The sequence below is a fragment of the Xenopus laevis genome, chromosome 9_10L, assembly GCF_017654675.1.
Source record: "Xenopus laevis strain J_2021 chromosome 9_10L, Xenopus_laevis_v10.1, whole genome shotgun sequence".
NCBI classification, from domain to species: Eukaryota; Metazoa; Chordata; class Amphibia; order Anura; family Pipidae; genus Xenopus; species Xenopus laevis.
This window is the reverse complement of record NC_054387.1, coordinates 134,046,480-134,053,310: the sequence shown is the minus strand read 5'-3', so window position 1 is coordinate 134,053,310 and position 6,831 is coordinate 134,046,480.

The window sequence follows — 6,831 nt, the reverse complement described above, 5'->3', positions numbered from 1 at the left end:
ACTGAACAGCCAGAAAAAGATACGTTTCTAACTTAATTGGCTTTTGGCAGAGAGCCCAGAATAGATACTTTTGTAACAATTTAAGATAAGCAAATAAGCATTTTTTAACTATTTAAGATAAGCAGGTCTCTTGGTAAAACTGATTTGCAGCTTAAAGGGCAATTCACCTTCATTAGCAAAACTATATTAACACAGAAAAATCACAGAAATGTGTTCAAACTTGTATAACCTGGCAATTTTGTAAAATTAACATGGTAATTAGGGGGCGTGGTCACAAAAATGTGTGTGGTCAAAAAATGTTCACTGCACGCCAAATCTTATTTTGTCCCTCTTTCTGTTTCCAAAATGTTGGGAGGTATGTAGAAGGGTATTATAAGTTACTTCTAATATCCTCAGATTTTGCAACAGGGGGTACTAGTTTTGTAGTGAGTCGTGTGACAGAAATGACATCACTAAGATCAGTTTATAAGTATATAAATTATAGGATATTCATGGCTCATGTATATATGTATATATATATATATATATATATATATATATATATATATATATATATATATATATATATATATATATATATATATAAATAAACCAAAAATGTAGAAGACTGCACTCTCACGACTTATAAATCAATTCACTATAATTTATTGTAGGCAGGCAAACTGATGTTTCGGCTGAAACAAACTCCAAACAATAATCTGACCAAGAACTGCTTGCGATTTCATGACCCTGCCCCCTCAAGGCACAAACATGCCCCCAAATGTCATGATATCACCCCCATATGTCACTGCTCTGCCACTGTCATCATCCTGCCCTTTCATCCCGTTTTCGCCATTGTACGTTGAGGCAACCCCAGCTGTTCCTATGAGTGACTGGGTGAGGGGCGAATCAGGGTGACTGCTGAACGATGTTACAATGTCTGTCCTGAAAGTGACTAGTCTGGAACTAGGGGTAAACAGCAAACTGAGGAGGCAGGGGGCAATAATACATGGAGTGATTGGGAGAAGAAAAGCAAGCAGGTGAAAAGGGGAGTTTGGCATTATAGTGTGAGGACCGAGCAAAGACACCAGGTCAAGAAGCTGTCAGGCTCTGCTGGGATTCATGCCAGGGACCTTTGGGTTTCTGTCTCAATGCTTTAAAGGAGACATTTTGTGTAAAAAATAAGACTATACCAGTGGTGTTTATACAAAGGGCCTGCCACACGAGTTATACTGTGTATACATAGTACTTTCTATACTACTTAAAAGTATTAAAGTTGAAGCTACTGTTGAAGTGTAATAACTGCATGAACCTGCTAATAAAGATCTGTTATACTCCCATCCTACTACTCATCCTCGGCTACCAAAACATAACAAATTGGCAAGGAGATGTCTCTTCTACCTCTGCAGCATCTTGCAGCTTTTCTTGAATCCGTTTGTTTGAAAATTACATTATTGCTGCTGACCAAGGGGAAATTTCTGCTGCTAGAAAGCTTTACTTATTCACTGCTTGGGAGCAGAGGGACAGTGTATTTCCTGTTCCTTTCACATGGCAGTGGGCAATGAACAGGTTAATCCCTCCTGCCATGCAAATGGGACAGAAAATAAAACAAATGTTGCGCTTCCGCCCCCCAGCTGCCATCTTTTTCCTTCTGTCCTCCCCCCTGAATGTGCCAGAAGATACCTCTCTGCTACTGAAGCTCTGGGACCGAGGTGTTACCTTGAGAGAGTTGCCAGAGAAAGCTAACAAAAAAGCTTAACGGCCAATGGTGCCTGCGACGCTGTCAGCCGCAATGCCAAAAATCGGCGCGTCAGACCCGGAAGTGACACGAAGCGGTGACAAACAAGCGCAACAGAAGCCAGACGTTTAAATCACGTTTAGGCGCCTGTTTAGGGGCATGTTTTCTTGAAATACTTTGCAAAAGATCCGGTTGTTGCTCCTGCCCTGAGAGTGGTTAGGTACTTAAAGGATCCAATCTGTCACGACCGGCACCCAATACCAGAACAAGTGCCAAGCACCCTGGTCTCGGCTCAGCTTCACCAGTAGTGTGACCACCGTTGGGCTTCGGGAGGAGCCCTCAGCTTACTTGGGTGCCACCTGGACTTAACGAGGCGTACAAGGCGAGATGTTCTGGCTGGCAAAGGGGCACGGTTGGAAGCAGAGTCTTTTGGGCCGAAGGTCACAGTACAAGAGGATTAGGCAAGCATATTGTCAGACAGGCTGGGTCGAGGCAGGCGGATATCAGAATCGTCAGGCAGGCAAGGGTCAAAACCGGGTAGTCAATCATGGGGTTAAGCAGGAGAGTTGTCGTAGGCAGGCAAGGGTCAGGATACAGATTGGAGAGTAGTCAGGAACAGGCTGGGTCAAACACGGATAATCAGATCAGAATTTTCAAGACAGACGAACAAGGCTCAGGAAAACCACTAGAACAAGTTCTGTACACAGAATGGCCCTTAAATAGTTTTCAAATTTAGCTCCAAACGTGCGCCAAAAATGTGCTGGCGCAAACACGCAGCGTGCCTGTGCTTTTAAGAGGCGCACCGCGCGTGCCTTAGAGACCAAGATGGCGTCGGCACCGGCTCTAAGGACCATGCGGCGGGCGACCCGCCGCACAGGTATACCCCTTACACAATCCCTGTGCTTGGTTGCTTGCCAGTGACTGTACAATTTGAATCAAATACTGCAAAATATGACTTTTACATTGTGAAAAAGTTGGATACTAGGAAGGGATCTCTTTGTTGCATTAAACCTACAATTAGTTGATGGTCTCATTACTACAGCACCAGTGCCTCCCACACAGCCAGTGTCTAAAACTTCACCACAAAGCAAAACTTCACTGGGCTGTGAAAAGAACTTTTTACACAAGTTAAGTTAAGACCAGATTTAAAACCAATACACCAGAAATTGAGGCGATTGCCCTACTCTATAAGGGAGACTGTTTTATAGGAACTACAGAAACTGGTAGAGCAAGATGTGATTGAAAAATCAGAATCCTCCGAATGGATTTCTGTAATTGTTCACTAATTAACTAATTGTTGAAAACTGGAGGTATTCGATTGTGTGTTGATCTCCCTGAATCTAATAAAGCAGTTATTATGGATAATAATCCCTTGCCACACATAGAGGAAATATTTTCAGAACTCAGAGGAGCAAAATTCTTTTCTACCCTGGAGTGCTTATCATCAAGTATTACTGCATGAGGAAAGCAGAGACCTCACCGCATTTATCACGCATGATGGTTTGTTTTAGTTCATGCATGTACCTTATGGACTGGCTTCAGCACTGCGTTGTTTTCAATGACTGATGTCTTCTATACTCCATGGTATACCTGGTGTACAATGCTACTTGGATGATATAATTGTCTACGCTCCAACTATGGATCTTCATGACAAGTACCTAAAAAATGTTCTGAAATGCATTGATTCTACAGGACTGAAACTGAGCCTTTCCAAATGCCACTTCAGAAAACTCAGCTGTCATTTCTGGGTCATATAATCTCACAAGGTGGATTACTGCCTGACCCTGACCATGTCACAAGCACCTACTCCACCTGATTTCCAGACCTTACTAGCTTACTTCATGGTATTCTAAGTTTATTCCCAACTATGCTTCAGTTGTGAAGCCACTTGGAGCACTACTACATGGAACTTTAAGTCTGGTGTGATCAGAGTCTGCTCAACGTAGCTTTGAAATGGTGAAACAGCTAATTGTGAACAGTCCAGGCTATGGCATTGGTGCAGTTCTCACACAGAACTGCACCAATGCCATCCATGATCATACAGAGAAAACTGTTGCATTTGCATCGAGAACACTTACAGAGACAGAGTTATTCAACTGTTGAAAAAGAAGCTCTAGCATGTGTTTGGGCAAGAGAAACATGGAGAACCTACCTATGGGGTAGAGAATTTATCTTATGCACTGATCATAGCCCTTTAACTACACTGCTTACAACAAAGGGACTAGGAAGAGCTGGAATGTGTATAGCTAGATGGTCAGCAAGGCTACTGAATTTAAACTACAAAATGCAATACAAACCAGGTTTGAAAAATGTTACTGCTGATTGTTTGTCACGTTTACCTTTACCTGCAGCTTCTGATACTATAGATAAGGCATCTAGCATTGACTGATTTATTATCATCTACAGTTATAGCTGCTGATTTTAAGCAAGCTTGCCTCACATGTCCAAATTAAGTAAAACTATGGGACATCGTACAAAGTAAATGGTCAAATGCTGAGAAGAAACTCAGTCCTAATCTTCAACCTTACTAGAGGATTAGACATGAACTATCCTTAGTAGATGGCTATGTTGTCCGGGGAGCTCACCGCTTACTGGTACCAGAGACCTTGCGAGGAAAGCTCATACAACTTGCACATGGGAGTCATCAAGGAATTGTACGTACAAAACAAAGACTACAAGAACTATACTGGTGGCCAGCAATGGATGCCAATGTGGTAACTGCCATTTATTATTGTAGTACTTGTCAGAATCATGACAAAACAGCTCTCACACATACACCACCACTTCAGCCAGTACCATTCCCTGATTCAGCATAGGATAAACTTGCTATTGATATTGTGGGTCCTTTTACAGATGCTCCTATAGATTGTAGATTTGCTATAACTGTAGATTATTATATGATCCCCTTATATATTTATACATAGTTATCATATCACCCCTTAAGTACCTCATCCCAATTTGGCCAGTCTTTCCTCATAGCTAAGATTTTCCCTTTACCAGCTTAGTTGCCCTTCTCTGTACCCTCTCTAATACAATAATGTCCTGTTTGAGTGATGGAGACCAAAACTGTACAGCATATTCTAGATGGGGCCTTACAAGTGCTCTATACCGTGGAAGAATGACCCCTCCTCCCGTGAATCTCTGCCCCATTTAATACAACTCTAGACCTTATTTGCCCTTGATGCTGCTGACTGGCATTGCTTGCTACAGACAAGTTTATTATCTACAAGGACTCCAAGGTCCTTTTCCATAATGGATTTGCCTAGTGCAGTCCCATTAAGGGTATAAGTGGATATTGTTACATCCCAGGTGCAGGACTTTACATTTATCAACATTGAATCTCATTTGCCACTTAGCTGCCCAGATTGCCAGTTAGTCAAGATCCTGTTGCAAGTGTCACATCCTGGATGGAAATAATTGGGCTGGATAATTTTGTGTCATCTGCAAACACTGATACATTACTTACAACACCCTCCCCTAAGTCATTAATGAACAAGTTAAATAAAAGTGGACCCAATACTGAGCCCTGGGGGACCCCACTAAGAACCTTACTCCAAGTAGAGAATGTCCCATTAACAACCACCCTCTGTACACGATCCTGTAGCCAGTTTCCTAACCACGTGCAAACGACTTCATTAAGCCCAACAGACCTTAGTTTAGAAAGCAGTCGTTTGTGGGGCACAGTATCAAACGCTTTGGCAAAATCCAAATAGATCATATCTACTGCCCCCCCACTGTCCAGCATCTTACTTACCTCATCATAAAATGCAATCAAATTCGTCTGACATGACCTATCCTTCATAAAGCCATGCTGATTGCTGCTCATAATGCCATTCACTAGGACAAAATATTGAATGTGATCCCTTAACAAGCCTTCAAATAATTTGCCCACACAGATGTCAAGCTTACTGGCCTATAATTGCCAGGCTGAGATCGTAATCCCTTTTTAAATATTGGAATAACATCAGCTTTTCTCCAATCCATAGGCACCATACCAGATGAAAGTGAATCTGAGAAAATCAGAAATAGGGGCTGGTCTAAAACTGAACTAAGCTCTCTTAGAACCCGGGGGTGTATGCCATCAGGCCCTGGAGCCTTGTTTACATTGATTTTTATTAAAGCTTTATGAATCATATCCTGAGTCAGCCACTGACTAGATTGAGCTGAGCCATTAGTGCAGTTATAAAGTGAGCCTGGGAACCCAGACTCCTCTATTGTATATACTGAAGAAAAGAACTGATTTAACACATTTGCCTTATCTGTATCTGCTACAACCATACTGGTACCATTATTTAATGGAGCAACACTCTCAACCTGCATCTTTTTACTATTAATATATTTAAAAAACTTTATAGTGTTAGTTTTCACCTCCATCACAATTAACTCTTCATTTCCTTTTTTTACCTTCCGGATTGCTGATTTACAACATTTATTACAGTGTTTATATTCATAAAATGCAGCTTCTGTCCCTACAGATTTGTAGTTTTTAAATGCCTTTCTCTTCTTTCCTATTAACTTGTTTACTTCTGTATTAAGCCACACAGGATGAGTCTTAGAGCTTCTACATTTACTTCTTAAGGGAATAAATTGAGAACATAAATGATTTAATATCATTTTAAATGACAACCATTTCTGTTCTGTGTTTTTAGCTGAAAACTTAATGCCCCAATCAATACTCTGTAGGGCAGCCCTCAAGGCACTAAAATTAGCTTTTCCAAAATTCATGGTTTTTGTTGCCACAGTATATATTTGTTTTTTGCACATTTGCTATAAGTTCTGGGTCATTTGAGATCACTAAATCCAGAAGCATTTTTTCTGGTTGGCTCCTCAACAACCTGTGCCATAAAATTGTCATGCAACAAGTTTATAAATTTGTTCCCATTAACTGATCTGGCAGTACTGTTGCTCCAGTCAATATCTGGGTAATTAAAATCCCCCATTATCATTACTTTACCCAAACTAGCAGCCTTTTCTATTTGCATCAGGAGCTTCGCCTCCTCCTCGTCACTTACATAAAGTTGGCCATAGATGCAAAGATCCGATCGTACGAATCATCGTACAAACGGACTTTCCCATCTCCCGACCCGCCACTAACCATTCAGATCAAAGTCTTA